General features: G+C 37.8%; 1 pseudogene; it reads right to left on the bottom strand.

The window, feature by feature from the left end:
* Positions 1–13,951: 13,951 nt before the first annotated feature.
* The window catches only part of LOC148127785 (uncharacterized), a 120,382-nt pseudogene continuing 114,520 nt past the window's right edge, over positions 13,952–19,813 (bottom strand).

The following is a 19,813-nucleotide window of genomic DNA, read 5'->3' as shown; positions in this document are numbered from 1 at the left end:
ATGCCTAGTGCAGTGCTACAACTCACAGTCTCCCAGTTTCCAGCCTGATGTCTTCAACACCACACAAAACTGGCTCTCTGTAGATTAAATAACACAATTTAAAACTTGCAGCAACAGTAACAAAATTGTTAAACACCAAGCAAAAGACTATTAGTTGCTTCAAACTTCCATGACACAATGCTTTAGGTTTAATTACAAGAAGAGATCAAAAAGGATTTGGGAAGGCTTCTGGTTTGAGCTTCTTCAGCGACAGACCGAAATCTGTGATTGTGCGCAGTTTTGATCTGTGCTTGCTGCTAGAGCGGCCCAAGTCGGCTGGTTTCGGGGCTTAGCCCCCCTGTAGAGGTGGTGAAGAGAGGGGAGACTGCCAGCAGAGTTAAGGAGAGTTGCATCTCTCCTCCCCAGCTGGCCATTACTCCCTTTCCTGAAGGCAGTTGCAGCAGTGGTCAGAAATGGCCACCTCAAAGAAGAACTTGACTGGAAAAGAATGTGCAGGAGGAAGATAAGAAGAGAAAGCTTTGGCTGACTGGGTCGAACTGAAAAAGCAACAATATAAAGTACCTTGGAATTGAATTATAAAGAACAACATTGTTCCCAAAGAAGACTTTGAAGTGGAGAATGAGAGAGGAAAGGGAAAGGATTTGTTTTCTTTTTCTTTTCTTCCCTATACTGACAACTAAGAGATTTAAGCAAGAAACCGGCAAAAATTCTCTTTGACACTAACAGGTATTTAAGCTGAAAATAAAATGTCAAAGGGATAATAAAGATTTCTAGATTCTCAAAAACTTTTAAAAGAAGGAAAAAAACAAAAAGATGGGATCTGGAAAAATGGAGGAGACCACCTGGAAGTGAAAGGAATTAACAGTGAAACTTTAACAAGATTCCTAAAAGATACATTTTAACTGAAACTTTGTAACAAGATAAGAGAACCCCAGGAAGAGAAAGTGGAAAAAAGAAGCAAGAAGAAACAGCTTTGGATTATTTGGGTTACTTGGTGATTTTTGGATTTTTAGCTATTGGATCTAAAGGACTAAAATTAATCGGGTGGTTGTTTAAAAGTTTTTAAAATGGTATCACTCTTGGAAGAATTGAGAATGGAACTTAAAAAACAGAAAGAAGATGCACAAGAAGGAAGAGGTTCTTTTGGCTTTGTATTTCAATTTTTAGAAATGGAGATACTGAACTATGAGAAACAACAAGAAATCCCTGTAGAACAAGAAGGGTGGGACAAAGAAGAAGCCATCTTCAATGACCAAGTATTTCTATGTGGGGAAAAGAAAGGAAAGGGGAGAAAGAGAGTGAAAAATTTAAGATTTGAAAAAACAACCCCAAAAAAGAATAGTTTGAAAAGTAATTACAACATTCGGAAGAAATAGAAGAGAGGATTACAGAAAAGAGAATCAGAATTAGAGAGAGAAGGGGTCAACAAAGGAAGGGAGAAGAAGAGGGGGAAGAGGGAAAGGAAAAGAAATTATAAAGGACAGAAACAGAACAAAGAGAAACAGGGAAAACATACAAGGATTAAGGGTATAAACCTATTTAGAAGACACAGAGATAATGGGTGAAAACTTAATTGAAAGGGGGATTCTGCAAGGGTACGTAAGATAGCATTGTTATATTATAAATAGAAATGAACTTGACAATGTGAAACAAGTGTGATTAAAATGATAGATAAAATACTCATTATAATGTAATGTAATGTTTAATAAATAAATGAAATAAAGAGAATGAGAGAATGAAATTAGGAAAGGAGGGGAACATTTTCATTATTATCAATATGTTATAAAAATTTAAGTGAAGAGGAATATGAAAGAAACATGAAAAAATTATGGAAATATTATAAGTGTTCCTAGAAGTATGAAACCCTATTGAAAAGATATGTTAAAGATGTCAAAGATTATAACTAACATTAATGATAGAGCTGAATTGGAATAGAATAAGTATTTTATTTTTTTATATATATATATATATATATATATATATATATATATATATATATATATATATATATATATATATATATATATATAGCATTCAGCTTTGTTGGGTATTTTTCCACGTCATTGTAGTTGTGCTTTTAAAGTTGTAGCAGCGTTTCGGCAGAATCTTAGCTGCCATCATCAGGCTTCTGTATAGTGTTCTGAACACTATACAGAAGCCTGATGATGGCAGATGAGATTCTGCCAAAATGTTGCTACAACTTTAAAAGCACAACTACAATGACATGGGAAAATACCCGAACAGAGCTGAGTGCCATGCATGTAAGTACCCGCAAAAACTTAAGAAATATATATATATATATAATTGAATTTAGGAAAGAATGAGATAATTAAGATTGAGAAAACTAAGGGAAGGGAAAAATTATTGAGAAAATGTTAAAATAGTAATAAGATATGGAATAGAACACAAAGATGAATATGAAATTGAATTTGTGTCTGTATGGAGAAGTGATAACCCGGGACCATGCTATTCTCAAGAAAAGAAATTTTACTTGTGTTATGTTTGTGAAAACCCAAATAAAAATTTTTATAATAATAAAAAAAGGATTTGGGAACATAGCTATAAAACGTGTCTGCAGAACCTTGGAGCAACTGTGTCTTTTCCTGAATTTATGTTGCATCTGAATCCAACATGTAGAAGACTCAATCATCCAGGACAAAAGTATCTGAAAAGGTTAAATCATGGCAGTTTATTAAAACTGAGATGTTTTGTTACTCATTCAGGTAAATTCTTGAGTCAAAATGAAATTTTGGGTAGGCAGAGAATTGAACCAGGCATTGGAATGAATCAACCCTTGTCATACAGACTGCAGGGTTTTTTTCCCCCAAGATGAAAAGCAACATGATGACTGAATATTCATTTACATGTTGCTTTTTTATTTTTGGGGAAAAACCCCTTGCAGTCTGTATGGCAAGGGTTGGTTCGTTCCAATGCCTGGTTCATTCTCTGCCTACCCAAAATTTCATTTTGACTGAAGAAGTCATTTGGATGAGTAATGAAATGTCTCAGTTTTAATAAACTTTGGGCCAGGTGCCATTATTTAATCTTTTAAGAGACATTTGAATCCAAATTTATTTAGGGAGATCCATTCTCTTTCTTTCATTTTTGTTTCTGTCTCTTCTGGCTTACATTGTGTATTTGCATTTTTAAAGTTTTTTTCTTTTACACTTTAGAGCATATGTTGGCCAATTCTTCCATTATATTTTAAAAGCAAAATGTACTCACAAGATTTTGCTTGGGGCATAAGTTTAAAAATAGTTTCCCCCCATTGTGACACCCTTGATGAAAGAACCAGTATTGACACTGCTGCAAGTAAAATGAAGCACTAAGTGTCTTTTGTAGAAATTATGCTTCTACAGCCCATGGACAGTCACACTATCTTGTGCATTCTCTGTGCAGTGCCTGCCCTGTGGAAGAGTCCCAACCCTGAAAGTTTTTTTTTTTCAAAGCAATGAAGATCTGACTTAGTCAAGAAGGTTAAGTAAACTCTGCAGCTGCCAAGATTTTTTTTTTGCAATTGGGATTATTATTTAATCTTGGGCATTGTGAGACAGATGTTGTGGTTTGAGATTTAATCCTTTTACCCTGTTTAGAACCACTGTTGTGAGATATACAGCTGTATAAATATTTTAAAGAAATAAAAATAAATCAACAAAAGATAACATTCAGAGCGAAAGGGAGTAAGACAATTGGGAAGATGCTGGACTGTGCATTAGAAAATGTTTCCTTGCATTTCAAATGTTCTGTTTTAGATGAAGGATGTATTTTCCTTCAGGCTCCGACAGCAAATTACTTTCGTCTTCCTCTTATCTATTTCAGGCAGGCTAACACTAGAATTTCAGTGGCACCAGATAAAAGGGCCTTTTCTATCTTTCCTCCCCTGTACCATCTTGCCCATCTGTCAGCCAGTTTACCACATGGTCAGAAAAGTCAGAGCGGAGCATCATAATCTCCTCCCTGAATGCTTCAATTTCCTGGATGTGTTGAAGCGGAGGTTGGCAAACACATTTTGAGAAGGATTTAAGATGGTACAATCCACTCCCTGGAAGTTTGGTACAGTCCACTCCCTGGAAGTTTGGCTGGATTTATTTAAAGCAGAACAGGCTCAGTTGGGGCGAGAAGCTTTTGTGCATTAATGCTCTTGCCTGTGCCTCATCTCAACTTCCCGAGAAAAGAAAGGAAAAATGTGTATGCTTTCTTTTGAATTCACTGCTTGCTGCAGGCAATGTCGTTTTTAGAGCCTTGTTTTTTCCTCAAACTTCTTTTGTTACCGATGACTTGTTTTTTTATTATTGTTATTGTTGTTATTGTTGTTGTTATATTATTATTATTATTATTATTATTATTATTATTATTATTATTATTATTATTATTATTATTATTATTATTATTACAAGTGAGGTTTTAGTTTTCATGAGCTGTACTTTCCAGAACAGAATACTCCTTTTCTAGGTTGGAAGGTTAATAATTTACATGCACTTCATTCAGCTTCTCTTAACAATCACTATTTTTAAATGGGAAAGGCAAAGTAAACATAAGTTTAACAAACTGTTTTGTATTAATAAGCTTACATAGACTTGGGCTAGAAAACAATAACCCTAATCCTCAGCTCCCTTGATGCAAGCCAAGGTCAGGCTAAATTGTTCTAATGTAATTCCTAGGGCTGGCTGATTATTTTGAGCTTTTCTCTTCCAAGAGAAAAAAAATGGTGCACACAGAAGAACCGGCAGCACAATACGAGACATCTGGAGCCTGAAACAAGACCCACTGAATTAAACAGACTCTTTTACAAGTAAGGTTGATTAGGAAAGCTTATATAGCCTTTTGCCTTCAAGAGTACATCAGTATGTTTTTTAACTGCACCTCCAACCCTACCAAATTTCCTCCTTCTGTGCTGTTTGCAATTTCTGTCCTTTCTGTCTGTTTTAAAACTGAACAGCAATTGCAATATAGCACAATATTACATTTATATAGCACTAGCACTTAGATTTATACACCACTTCATAGTGCTTAGCACTCCTCTCTAAGCAGTTTATAGAGAAAACATATTGCTCCCAACAATCTGGGTTTTACTGATCTCGGAAAGATGAAAAGCTGAGTCTACCTTGAGCCTGGTGAGAACTCCTGGAATGAGCAGTGAATTAGCCTACAATACTGCATTCTAACCACTGCGCCACCACAGCTCTTCATTGTGCATTACAGCACTCTCTGAGTGGTTTACAGTGTCAGCATATTGCCCCCAATAATCTGGGTCATCATTTTACCATCCTCGGGAGGATAGATGATCTTAGTCAACCTAAGTCAACCTACCAAGATTGAACTCCTGGCTATGGGCAGAATTGCTTGTAATTCTGCATTCTAACCACTGTGCCACCATGGTTCCTGAAGAAGCTTCTTTGATGAGAAGCAAAACATTTTCAAGGGAAAAAGTCAAGAAAGTCCAGTTGTTTTTGGGGAAAAGTACCTTTGGGACAACTGTGACCTGAATGATTGAGAATCTCCATAGACATTTTTCCACTTTAAAAGTGGTTTTGCACTGGTCCTGACTCTAATTTCTAGTAACTATCTCCAGTTGTGGATGATAGTTGTAAAGGAGCTGAAGGAAGCAGGTATGTGAAAAACTATGTAGAAAAAGACATAGTACAAAGCCTCATTGACCTATTTATTTTTCCCTAGAATTTTTAGATGCTGGATGGGAAGTTTGGAAATATAGAGCAGAAGAAGGAATCACAAAGAAAGTAAGCGTGAGCTGCATCAGTCAGCAAAAATAAAATAAATCATTTAAAATGAAATGTTTTTAATAAAACTATGTTTATAAAGTAGTGGGTTTTTCCCCCTATGGTCTATTGACCTTTACAAAACAGTAAGAGCCTAAAGAAATCCATAAATATAAATATTGCATTAAAAAGCAAGATGTTTTAAATCTGGAATTCTATGTCTACTTATAGGGAAAAGGGCACAACTGAAAATTGAATTGACACAAACATATTGTGCTGCAACAGGAGCCTACAAGAAGATTGGTTCTTCTTTGTAAAGAATTTACTGTTACCATATTCCCACAATAGACAGACCTTCATTCTTCTTGATTTTAAAAATGGAGGATTATTTGAGTAATAAACCAGCCTTGCTGAACTTCCCAAAGCTGTAAATGATACATCCTCTCCCATCTCACACTTGCCTTATTTTATGACTTATTTTTTTTACACACACACACACACACACACACACACACACACACACACACCATATTCACTGTGCTGAACAGAAAGGTTTCTAAGCATTGAGGAATGTGAACTCTAAACAACCGGTTAGGAGAAAGTCCATATTCACGAGGCTTCTAATGAACACCAAGGACATATTTATGTATGTCTGCAGAAGAAGGTAAGAAATGAGAATTCCTTATATCCTCCTAAACCAGAAGTATCTAACCTTGGCAATGTTAAGACCTGTGGATTTCAACTCCCATGCTGGCTGAGGAATTCTGGGAGTTGAAGTCCATAAGTCTTAAAGTTACCAAGGTTGGACATCCCTGTCCTAAATAAAGAAAACCTGCATTCTCAAAGCAGGTGGCTAGCATGTCCCTTTATAGGAAGAGGTCAGTTTCAGAGTTTCAAGATAAGAGCTTCTTCTCTCCACTAGCTTATTTGGGAGAAGGGAGGACTGTCTGTGAGAATGACAACTTGATCCTGGAACTAGTTTTCTGCTCCAGATGTATTTTCAGAAAAAATCATTCAGAGGCAATAGCATTCTAATTTGTTTGCCTGATGAGCAGCTGTTCCATCATCTGATACCACAATTCAGGTGAAGCAGGACTGGACGGTTTTATTTTAGGATACTCAAGTAGAGGAATGTTCACTTCTTTGTGAGTAATAGCATTGACAAGAAGCAGCAACTAAGCAGAACATTCCTTTTGTGCCATTGCACGAGCAACAAGGGTTTCTTAGTCAAACAATGTTATCCCACAGGGATGCTTAATCCCTCCCCCTCCCACCTTTAAAAAGAGTTTATAAAACAAAACCACAGCAGGCATTTTGTGTGTTCCAAGACTGGATACGAACACCCATTCTAAAAGGGTGTTTGGTTGTTGCTAGTCACTTGAGCTGTGTTTGAATGGATAATTCACTTTGTTGCATATTTTTCATTAAATAATCTCTGTGTCGTAGAAGCCTACAGCAATGTTGTATCAAAATTACATGTGCTCTTAAATACTTGCATATCTTATGCCTGATTCAAATACATAAGACATGTGTTGTATTGAGAGAAGCTTCTTCTTGTTTCCCTTTGTTTTACTCATGCATGGCCATCTTGGGGCTTAGACAAAGAAAACTCTGTATCCATACTTGGTTGCTTCATTATTTTTTTCTCTACCCTTCTATTTCCCTCCCTGCTCTTCTATTGTTATTCTAGTGCATCCTCAGCATTATTGGATCTTTCCCCCAACCCCTGAATACATTAAGTCTCTCAGATGCAGCTCAATGAAAATTGACCTTTACCTGACCACAAGCCTATATGCCTTGACATTTTTCCTGTTTACACTTCTCAAGTTAAGTACCTATAACTCAATAAATTCTGTAAATCCTTGGGTCCAGCACTAGTCTTAATTGCTGTTAGTAGCTAACCCTCCTGACCACTAGAGTTCATCAGACGTACTTTCGGTCACTGTTATGATTTTCTCTCCTTTGTTTGTATTACCTTATTGATGGGGGAAAAACTTAATTATGTACAATAAATGCCTAAAAAACCATGCATGAAAATGCTGTAAAGAGAATGAGGAGGAGTAGCAAGGTAAGAAAAAGAGAATCCTGGACTGTCCACCTCCCAGTTCCAGACTTTAATATTGCTTTGACCCTGTCTACAGTGCAGGAGCATCTCTGCTCCTGATCTCATCTCCTAGGGTGGGGTGACCTTTGTATCAAAGGTTTAAACCAAGGGTCTTCAAATTTGGCAAGTTTAAGACTTGTGGAATTCAACTCCCAGAAATCCTGAGGTAACATGACTGGAGGAGGAATTCTTGGAGTTGAAGTCCACAAGTCTTGAAGACCCCTGGTTTGAACCAACTCTTGTAATCAATTCAGAGTATCAAATGGGAAGATTGGAACACTTTGGAGAGATTTGATAGTGACTCCTAGAAAGTGGACTTGCTAGCTTTGCATGGTAATGTTTTATCTTTCCTGACACTGATGGAGAAGGAAGAAGAAAGTAGAAATTTCCCAACAATTCACCTCACACAAGCCAATTTTTCTCTATTATCTAGGAGTCGGCAGTTTGGTCAGAGGACTTCATCATATTAGCCTTCAAACAGGAGAAGAGAAAGAATGTCCAAACAAGACACCTCTCTTCCTCTTCCTCCTCCTCCTCCTCCTCCGCTTCTTCCTCCTCCTCCCACACTGTGTTGTAGATTTTGTTTTAGGGTACCAATGGAATAGTGATAGTAGTCTATTGGTTCAGCTCGGTTCTACCGAGCCAGTAGCACCAATGAGCAGCAGAGACCAAATTGGTTCTCTCTGCTGTTTGGCCCACCCGGGCTCCCATAGTGACCTTTATTCTCTGCTTTTGAAGCACAGCTGCTTTGTGCAGCACAGCAGATTGCCGCGCATTAGCTGCTGAAGCGACAGGGAGAGTGCAGGAGTGAGTCGGTAAGTCTCTGCGCCTGCGCAAAGTGTGTGTTTGGCACATGCGTTCATGCAATGCGTGTGTATGTGGGCAAAGCGCTCCCAACAAGCCATGCCCACCGAACTGGTGGTAAAAAAATTTGAAACGTACCACTGCAATGGAAAAAGACATCCATGAATAGACTATATACTGCATTTTGTCATCTATAAACATGCTGTGTACCTTCTTCTCATTCCATGTAGCTTTTCCTATTTCATAAAGACTTTATGGTTATATGTAATATATACAGAGAGAACTTTGGTTAGCTAGGTGTGTGCAGTATATTATAACATCACAGAACTGCTTTCCTAACATAGACAGTCTCCTTGGATAGCAAGGAAGGAAGAGAAGAAAAGAAATGTTCTTTTGGGGGGTAAAATCAGCTTTGTCAATGTTGACTGAAAAAGGTGTGAAGAACTCCCTCAGGTCATCACTACGTAACTTCCAGTTTGCACAACAATTTTCCCCCTTGGAATTCACAGGGTGAGAGTGTATTGATATAAAACAGGTGGCTTGGATACAGCCAGGCTAGGAGACCTTGTTGCATTAAACATGTTTAATGAAGCAATTCCACCATTCAGTCTTGTAACTTTTCCGTGCAGAGAATTTGGCTGACCTTTTCTAGATGCAGACACAGTGTTCACAGGGCCATAAAACAGAAAGCAATTTTCACGAGCTGGGAAGCTGCTCCTTTTAGGCCTATTCAAATCCTATCAGTTCCCCTGCATGATTGATAGCTGCTAATTATCTTCAGCTGTAAGCCTGATGTAAATTCTAGCCATTGTAGAGAGGAATAAGCTAGCCATTGTAGAGAGGAATAAGAAAGTAAAACATTAAATATGCACTGCCTGTTTTTTTTAACTTCTGATATCATCTTTTTTGTATTTTCTATTTCAATATTTTTTAACTGACTTCCTACAAAAATCTATCCCATGCAAAATTATAAAATTCAAAATTGTCCAGAAGGGAATTTCTTATGTATCAGTGAAATAAATATGTGCATTTCCATTTTGAGCCTGTTCAAAATGGTTTCACAGATTCTGCCTAACTGAGAATTGGCTTCAGATGTTTCACAGGATATAACTGACATTGACAGACAATACTGTAATATTAGGGGGATAGAATGATAGGTTTGATAAAGCAAACCTGCTAAGTGGTAGGATGTCTTAGGTCAAACTTGCCTTTGTGAAAATAGGTGTTTGAGGATGTTTCTGCTTGCAAAGGGCCACTTGTATATCATGTGGCATGTGGCCTTTTCCCATGTAATTTCCAAATTATTCCATGTTCCCTACTTCCCTGTATATAAGTAAAAATACAATTATATAATCAATAATCCATTGGCATGTAATTGCAGCAAAGGTCATGCACCAGCCATGCGATTCAGCCTAGTCTGCATGGGGAAAAAAACAACAGTTTGACTAGACATGGTAGCTCTGATTCTGGACTGAATCTGAAACAAAACTTGAATATCTGTTCTGCTTCTTTCTGACACATTTTTAAATGCTGCAATTAGTACAAAACTGGAGAGCCAGTTTGGTCTAGTGGTTAAGGCACAAGATTAAAAACCAGGAGATGGTGAGTTCTAGACCAGCCTTAGGCATGAAAGCCAGCTTGGGTAACTTTGGGCCATTCACTCTCTCTCAGCCCAACTCACCTCACAGGGTTGTTGTGAGGAGAATAAGAGAAGGAAGGAATATTAGCTATGTTTGCTGCCTTGAGTGATTTATAAAAATAATAAATGTGGGATAAAAATAAATAATAATAATAATAAAATAAATAAATCAGATCTTTTTCCAGGGACTTCCCAATTTCAGCAGAACAAAAGAGTGCAAATACTTTACAACTACTTTAAATTTATTTTATGGCTACAGAAAAAGCATTTTAAACTTAATTATATATTTGTAAATGCTACAGTTTCTTTAGTAGACAATGATATCTTTCAAATATCAGAGAGATGCAGAGAGCATTATACAGTATATCCCTTCACAGAGCTTTACAGCCTTCTCTAAACGGTTTACAGAATCATCATATTGCCCCCAACAGTCTGGGTTCTCATTTTACCTACCTCAGAAGGATAAAAGGCTGAGTCAACCTTGAACTAGTCAGGATGGAACTCCTGATAGAGTCAGCCTGCAATAATGCATTCTGGCAATCTTGTCAGATACAAATTTCTTTCTCTGCCTTGTTACTTTTTCTCTAGAACCCCCACCCCCACCCCACCCACCCCCCCAAAAAATAAAGAAACAAGAAAGAGAAGGCATAACTTTGGTGCATCTTCATCTGTATTGGAATCACTGTCCAATGATGGAGTTTGATCTTGTCTGCGCATTTGCCCCACATTCAGCCTTTGTCATCTTCTAAGAGTTTTATCAGCCAGGCCCCTACGGATGAAAGAATGCCACTGACCTAACTTTAGAATAGTTTTCCACATTCCTGTAAAGTATGAGCAACTTGTCCTAGTTTTAATTTGAATTTTTGTACATAGCAGTATAAATGTCAGTTCCTCTCCCCCATGCTTCTAATGTGCCTTGTTTTTTCTTATGGTGGCATCCGTACAGCAGCTCTGAGACAGTTTTTAAACTACAAATTCATGTCAGATATTATGTTCTGAGTGGCTTGTATGTATTTTTAAATGCTGTTAAAACATTCATCACAGGAAGCATGTTTTGCAAAACTCTTACCAGTGCTGTACACTGGGATAGGGAGAAACTACAAGATTTCAAAAAGAAATTTTAATATTTTAATGTCCTCTTGTTCTTCTGTTGTATTTTTATTTTCTGAGTTTTGTTCAGCACTGCGTATTTAAATATTTCTTTAAATATTCTTTTAAAAAGTAAAATGATAAAACAGATGTGAAGCATTTAAACACAATGTGCAAGAAATTCCCAACGTCTCTTCTTTTGGATTAGCAAGCTTGCCACTGTTCTTCATTGCTCAACAATCAGGTACTTGTTTCTCCTTCTATAGAGTGAGAAAAATGAAGGCATTTGTCTATTCTATTTTATTATATTTCTAATTCAAACCTTTTGAAAGTTGAAGGTAACACTGTATATAGGAGAATCCCCATTACAGGTAGACTATGCTTAACAAATGGTTGTTTTACAATCATTCTGCAAGTGGGGTTAGTTCCAGAGGTGGTATTCAGCAGGTTCTGATCAGTTCTGGAGAACCAGTAGCAGAAATTTTGAGTAGTTTAGAGAACCAGCATATCCCACCTCTGATTGGAGATTTTACAGTATCCTTCCCCTGCCACGCCCACCAAGCTTTGCCCACAGAACCGGTAGTAAAAAAAATTTGAATCCCACCACTGTAGTTTGCCACCTGTGGTGCACCCCATAGCAAATGAACTTGAACCAAATTAACTAGCAGTCTTAGCCAGCCAAATTACTTTGTAATAACATTGTAGATTGCCTGACTTTCAATGTACAAATGCCATACTCTAAATAAATAACAAAAAGATAGCTGTATAAGTCTAAAGAAAAGAAGAAAAGTTTATTTTCTACTGAATTACTTGTCCTGGTAGGCAACCACTTCTGATGCTCTATCCAATGAAAGAAATATAGTAGAATATTTCCAGGGTCTAATATCAGACTTTGAAGATGTCAGTCTCCAACTCATGAGGGATCAGCCTTACCAGGCTAATGTTTCACATTTCCCTGTACACATTTTTTTCCAGGCCATAAGTGAAGTGCTTTGTTGTTGCTGTGGTTGTTTTTTTAAAGTTTCATTTTTATTCAGAATTGCTTTAGAAATAAAAGAGCTCAGGTGCTGTCTTGCTCATGCCATTTGCCAGCTGTGCAGACTTGGCATGGAGAATTTATGGGGGCTTTGGGTAAATAATCCTTGGCAGGACTTATCTGTAGCGTTGTAACAGTGTAGTTGTTTCTTGTTCACAAGCATCAATTTCCAAGCACCTGGGAACAAGGCAGGCTCTTCTCTTCTCTTCTCTTCTCTTCTCTTCTCTTCTCTTCTCTTCTCTTCTCTTCTCTTCTCCTCTCCTCTCCTCTCCTCTCCTCCTCTCCTCTCCTCTCCTCTCCTCTCCCTCCCCTCCCCTCCCCTCCCCTCCCCTCCCATCCTGTCCCCTCCCCTGTAAAGGAACAGAGTGCTCTGCTTCCACTTCCAACCTCCTTATAATTGTGTGGCTTTCATACAAGTTAGTCAAAGTTGGTCAAATGTAAGCCTTACTTTTAAAAATGATCTGTATGTTAATATTAAATGTTAACAAGGCAAATTTCTGATTTGGATCTAATGCCATCCTATTGTGGAAGTCTTTCATTTTCCAATTATATGTAGAAGAGAAAGCAATTTCACTTACAGCTCAATTTACTTTTATTTTCCTACAGTAATAGGGCCATTACAGTGTGCATACTTCATGAAGATGAGTAGATAGCCTGTTCAGCTTCTGAAAAGTACCTTTTAATGAAAAGCCTTACAGTATAGTTTGTTCCTGTCTTCCCCTACTTTGCTTTTTGCAAATTGAGTAGTTATCCCCATTTCTTGATATGTCTTGATGCATTCACACATGAAATGGATGCTTGCTTTGATTCACTAAAACAAACAGAAAAGTTTGCCTTTGATCAGATATTGTTTACACATCAGGCAGGCAGTGGTGGGGTTCATTTTTTTTTCGACTACCGGTTCTGTGGGCGTGGCTTGGTGGGTGTGGCAGGGAAAGGATACTGTAAAATCTCCAGTCAGAGGTGGTATTGGCTGGTTCTTCGAACTACTCAAAATTTCTGCTAGCAGTTCTCTAGAACTGGTCAGAACCTGCTGAATGCCACCTCTGCAGGCAGGTGATATTGCAAATCATATAACCAAGATACACATGCATGCTCATTTAATAGTTTCAAGAAAATCCTTGTTTTTACTAGATGCTTTGATTGGCCAGAGCGATGTAGAACTTTTCTTGTAGCCTGGATAAAAAAGTTTCATAGGATTGGCTCTTGAAATTGGAAAATGTATCATCACTGAAAACAGCTTTAGCTGCTGGAACAGAAAAATCCCTTTCCCTAGATTCTGCACATTCATCTTCAAAATCTTCAGAGTGTTCCCCAGTTTCCAACAGCAGATTTCATGGATGAATGGAGATACAGAAAGAAAAACAGAAAGAAGAACCTCAGTTGAACTAAAGGAAAACTACATTGGATGCTTAGGGAATGCTCATCCTGCTTCAAGGAGGGGGTGGATTTTGCGGGAAAAAAAATCTTAAAACACTTGTGAAATCAAGAGGAGGAGGAGATGATGATGATGGTGATAATGATGATCAAAAAACAACAGTATAGACAGCAAACAAGATAACTATGCTGGGTTTTGTATCACAAATCACTAGTCGAACACTTCCCAAGTGTTTAGGACTGCATGATGTATCGGCGGATAATGTGAGCAGATCCCAGTAAGGTGGCCTTCTGCACTTGACCAATGGTGATCTTGTCACTGGCAATAGTTTTTAAGTGCTTGCCTAGGTCTTTAAGCACAGCACCCAGTGTGCCGAGTACCACTGGAACCACCTGCACTGGTTTATGCCAGAGTGTCTGCAGTTCGATTTTTATTTTTTTTATTTTTTTGTAAATTTTATTTGAGTTTTCACAAAGAGAAAAAAAATACAAATAAAACATCTCTTTTGAAAGCAGCATAATCCCGGGTTACATTTCTTCGTACAGACACAAATTCAGGTTCATGCTCATTTTTATATTCTATTCCATATCTTATTACTATTTTACATTTTCTACATAGCTTCTCCCCTCTTTTAATTTTCTCAATTTTATTTTAATTATCTCATCTCAATTCAAATCGTTGTATTTATATTTTTTGTCTGTCCTGTTTCAATTATCTATTATCTTTTCTCATTAAACAAAATTTCTCCTGTAGTTACTGATTGGAGTATGACGCCTTTATATCTTTTCCCTAAAGTTGTAACATTCAATATAATAAATAACTTCCGTTCGGATTCTGCTTGTTACATTCTTAAAATACACACTGTATTCTTAAAAGAAGAAAAAAAATATAAATATATATAATTAAAACAACATTCAATTCCAATTCAATTTTACCATTAATATTAATATTCATTAAAGTCTTAACATCTTTAACATTACTTTTCAATTAAATATCATACTTCTAGGGGAACAATTATAAGCTTTCCATAGTTAATTTCCCCCCCTTCACTTATATTTTATAAAACATTAACTAATTAAAATGTTCCCGTTCCTTCCTAATTCAATTTTCTCATTTATTTTATTTCACTTATATTATTCACAAACATTTCACTAAATTACACTATTTTATCCCTCATTTTAATCATACATTGTTTCCAATTTTCTAAAGTTATTTCTATTACTAATATAACAATACAATCTTATGTACCTTTACAGAATCCCTTTTTCAGTTAGATTTTCACCCATTATCTCTAAGTAAGTCCTGTTTCTCTATATCTTGCTCCAGTCCTTTGCAACTTCTTTTCCTTTCCTTCTTCCCTCTCTTCTTCTCTCTCCCCTTTTTACCCCCTTGTCTCTCTACCTCTATTTCTCTCTTCTGTATTCCCCTTTTCTGTTGCTTTCCAGTATTATACTTATTTTTCAAATTATTTTTCTTTTCTTTGGTTGTTTTTTTAAGTCTTAAATTCTCCATTCTCTTTCCCCCCGTTTCCTTTTTCTTCCCCACATAGAATTACTTGTTCATTAAAGATGGCTTCTTCTTTGTCCCAGTCTTCTTGTTTTGCACTCTTTTCTTGTTGTTTCTCATAGTTCCAAATCTCCATTTCTAAGAATTGAAAGACGAAGCCAAAAGAACCCTTCCCTTCTTCTTTGTACTTTTTAAGTTCCATTTTCAATTTGTCCAGAAGTGGTGCCATTGTATAAATTTTTAAACAACCACCCGATTGATTTTAGTCATTCAAATATAATAACCAAAAATCCAAAGATCACCAAATAGTCCAAATACAGGCAAGCTGTTTCTTTTTTGCTCTTTTTTTCCCCCCACTTTCTCTTCCTGGGGTTACTATTTAGTTGCAAAGTTTCAGTTAAAATGTATCTTTTAGAAGTCTTGTTGAAGTTTTACTTTACATTCTTTTTAATTCCATGCAGTCTCCTCCCTCTCCAAGATCCTGCCCTTATTCTTTTTCACTCCCTTCCTTCCTATTAAAAAAATTTTTTTTTAATGTCCAGAAATCTTTATTATCCCTTTGGCATTTTGTTTTATTTTCAGCTTAATTGCCTATTGATGTCAAAGCAGATTTTTCCTATTTCTTATTTAAGTCTCTTAGTTGTCAGTATAGGGAAGGAAAGAGAAGGGGGAAAAAAGCCAAACCTTTCCCTTTTCACTTTCCTTCGCTGCTTCCGACTCTTCTTTGAGAGTGATGTTGTTTTTTGTAAGTTTAAATTCCAGGGTACCTTGGTTGTTGCTTTTACAATTTAACCCAGTCAGCCAAAACTTTCACTTCTTATCTTCCTCCCGCACATTCTTTTCCGGTCGAGTTCTTCTTTGCGGTGGCCATTTCTGACCACCACTGCAACCGCCTTTGGGAAAGGAAGTAATGGCCAGCTGAGGAGGAGAGATGCGGCTCTCCTCAACCCTGCTGGCGGTCTCCCCGCTCTTCACCACCTCTACGGGGTGGCTTAGCCCCGAAACCAGCCAGCTCGGGGAGCTCCAGCGGCGAGCCCAGACAGAAACTGTGCATGATTGCGGATTTCTGTCTGTTGCCGAAGCCCTTCAAACTGGAAGTCCCTGCAGTTTGATTTTCAAGTCCTAATATCTGGTGATTTTTTTCAAGTGGTTTCTTGTCAGTTCTGCTATCACTAGGTATGGCAATGTCGATGATCCACACTTTTTTCTTCTCCACAATCGTGATATCCGGGGTATTGTGTTCCAAAACTTTGTCAGTCTGTATTCAGAAGTCCCACAGTAGTTTTGCATGCTCATTTTCGACCACTTTTTCAGGCTGATGATCCTACCAGTTTTTTGCTACAGGCAGATGGTAGTTGTGACACAAGTCCCAATGGACCATCTGAGCTACTGAGCTACTTGTTTGTAGTCAGTTTGAGCAATTCTCGTGCAAAAGCTCAATATATGATTTATGGTTTCATCCGCTACTTTGCAGAGTCTGCATTTGGGGTCATCAGCAGATTTTTCTATTCTGGCTTTGATTGCATTTGTTCTAATGGCTTGTTCTTGGGCTGCAAGAATAAGGCCTTCTGTTTCTTTCTTCAGTGTTCTGTTGGTCAGCCATAACCAGACCTTTTCCTTATCTACTTTGCCTTGGATCTTTTCAAGAAACTGCCCATGCAGTGCTTCGTTACACCAGCTTTCAGCCCGAGTTTGCACCACTGTTTTCCTGTATTGATTCTTGGATTGCTGCACTTTGAGCAGCTTCCTCTTGTTGACCTCCATCAAAGCTGGTTCAACACTGTCTTTCACATAATCTGCCAGAGCATGCTTTTCTTCTTGGACTGTCTGCTTCACTTGCAAAGTCCTCTGTCACCTGCTTTTCTGGGCGAATACAGCCTGTCAACGTCACTACACAGGTGCAGTGCATAGAGTATGGTTATCAGTTTTCTTGTTTTCCTATCCAGGCTGTCCAGCTCTGCCTGTTTCCAGTTTATGATCCCAACAGTATATCTGATGATGGGTATGGCCCAGGTATTTATAGCCTTGATGGTATTACCACCATTCAGTTTGCTTTTTAGAAGTTTTCTGACCCTTTGTGTGTATTCTTTGCTGACCACATTTTTCACTTGCCCGTGCTTGATATTGTCCAGCTGCAGTATGCCCAGGTATTTGTAGGCTTTGGGTTGGTAGCACTTGATGGTTTGTCCATTGGGCATTTCAATTCCATCACTTTCTATGATTTTTTCTTTCTTCGGTGCCACTGTGGTGCATTTGTCCAGGCTGAACTCCATGCTGATGTCAGTGCTGAAAATTCAAACTGTATTGGTCAGTGACTGGATTTCGATTTCCAATTTTCCGTATAACTTCAGGTCATCCAATTATTATTATTGTTGTTGTTGTTGTTGTTGTTGTTGTTGTTGCTGCTGCTGCTGCTGCTGCTGCTGCTGCTGCTGTTATAATAATTCAGGTAGCAAATTAATTACATAAATGTGTTCTGTCTTACTTTTCTTCTTTCCAAAAAGATGAAAGAATACAAACTCACACAAACACAGGCAAGCTGGCTCGGACTTCACAGAGTTAATTCTTTGGAACTGATAATATCCTTGGCATTCCAACACCCTCTGCCTGCCAAGTCCGAACTGATAACAAATAAAAATCTACTCAGAGAAAATTACAAGGCAGTCCACAAAAATCATTCACGAAGAAAATCTGAAGTAAGATTAAACTTTGTCCCGTACAAAGTTCCAGCCGAAAACACACCCACTTTTATCCCCTGTGGGGTGTGGCCCAATGACTCAGCTCACTCTCTGACCCTCCCACACCTCCTACGTTGCTGCTCACGTTTCTCCCTATGGCGCTGCTTAGGATCAAGCCAACACTCTTCCTCTTTACTCCCTGTCAGGGGCTGCTCCGATATGCCTTCCTCCTGATTAATCTCAGGCTGTTCCTCTCGGTTGTCTGATGGAACCTGAGGCATTATCAGGGAGGAAGGTCCTGGGGAGGAAGGCATTGCCAGAGAGGAAGGTCCTGGGGAGAAAGGCATTCCCAGTTCCTCCTCCTCATCTTCCAGGTCTTCTTCCTCTGACAGCATAGGCTCGGGAATCGGGGCCACAACATAAATGTATTTTCAATTTCTTTACAGTACTATGCATGATGATCTCACTTATCTTCATCCTCACAACAGCAATCCTCCGAAGTAGTTTAAAGTGAGATGGAATGATTTGTTCAGTCAGTCATGAATTTCCACAACTGAAGATGGGTATGAACCTGAATCTTCCCAATCCTAGTTCTTAACAGTTTCAAATTTAGTCAGTGGCTCTGAGTCTATAGAATCTGTGTTTCACATATAGAAATTAATTAATTTTAGTATAAATGATTAAAAGACCATCTTAGTGAGTTAAGCCCATAGCTTTTTCCCCATAAGGAGATTTGTAAAGATTCTCATTTTGGGGAAGTTCCTTTTCAGAACAAGTTCTTAACCTCACCCATTTTTATATTTTCTTTGAAATTTTATTTCTTTGAAATAAAATTTTGCTGACTGGAATTAGAATTCAATTGTTTTTTATTTTTATTTTTTTTAGGAAAACATGAAGATACCTTTAGTTTTGCAACATTTTCAAGTATTTAGATTTCCAAACTGTTTTAGGGATGTGAATGATCATTGGGATTCATTAAAAGGAAAGTCAGTTGTCAATAGGATTCTGAAACTAAAGAAATGTGCTTGGAACAAAATCTTTGAACTGTCTCCAACTGTTTGTTCCTATCACAAACATCATGGATGGCTGTCAGATTCTTAGCTAGTAAGATGTGGCCAAGAGCAGTGAGCAAACGTTCTACCTTTCATTGTACCATCATATCTTTACCAGATCAATACCCCTGGTTTCTGATACTTCAATAAAAACTCCACAGAAGGACGTCAGGAGGTTACTCTGCCAAAGGCATTTTTAGATCAAGGCAATGTTGGCACCCCAGGTGACAGTAGAATTAAGGAAACATGTGTAACTGCAAAAACACAAGAATATCAGGATCTCAGCCATCTCACAATGGCAACATATCATTGAAAACATGACAGACGTTTTTAATAATGGGTGTTAGGAACAGCAACAGAAACCTTTTCAAAGGGGAAGCACTCTGGAGAAAAAATTAGAAGAGCTTTCACTTGTATTAAATCTGAATATTAAGAGGACCATTTTTCAATGGTTTACCTCAGTATGAATCTGTCTGTAGTAGTTATTGAGATCCTATAGATGGCGGTAACGCTAGCAGCAAACTGCAGTGTCTAAAACCTATATAGGGCCTCTTGGCTACTTGCATGATCTCATTCCCTATCTTGGTGAAGGTGGAAAGTCCCAGACTTTCCAGACATGTAGGTGAGCTCATTTACTAACATCACCACTAGTCTTAAGGATTGGTTGGGAGGTTGTACCAATGTGGTTGGGAGGTTTCACCCATGTGGGATCTATTCTCCAATCCAAATACTGTATCTATGCTACTTTTCTTTGCTTGTAAAAATAGTATAAAATAATAAACACCACTTATGTGGTCAGACATCTTTGGG

Source organism: Pseudonaja textilis, chromosome 1, assembly GCF_049901715.1.
Source record: "Pseudonaja textilis isolate UNSWEBS1 chromosome 1, rPseTex1.2, whole genome shotgun sequence".
Classification (NCBI taxonomy): Eukaryota; Metazoa; Chordata; class Lepidosauria; order Squamata; family Elapidae; genus Pseudonaja; species Pseudonaja textilis.
This window is presented reverse-complemented; position numbering and strand designations above follow the sequence as displayed.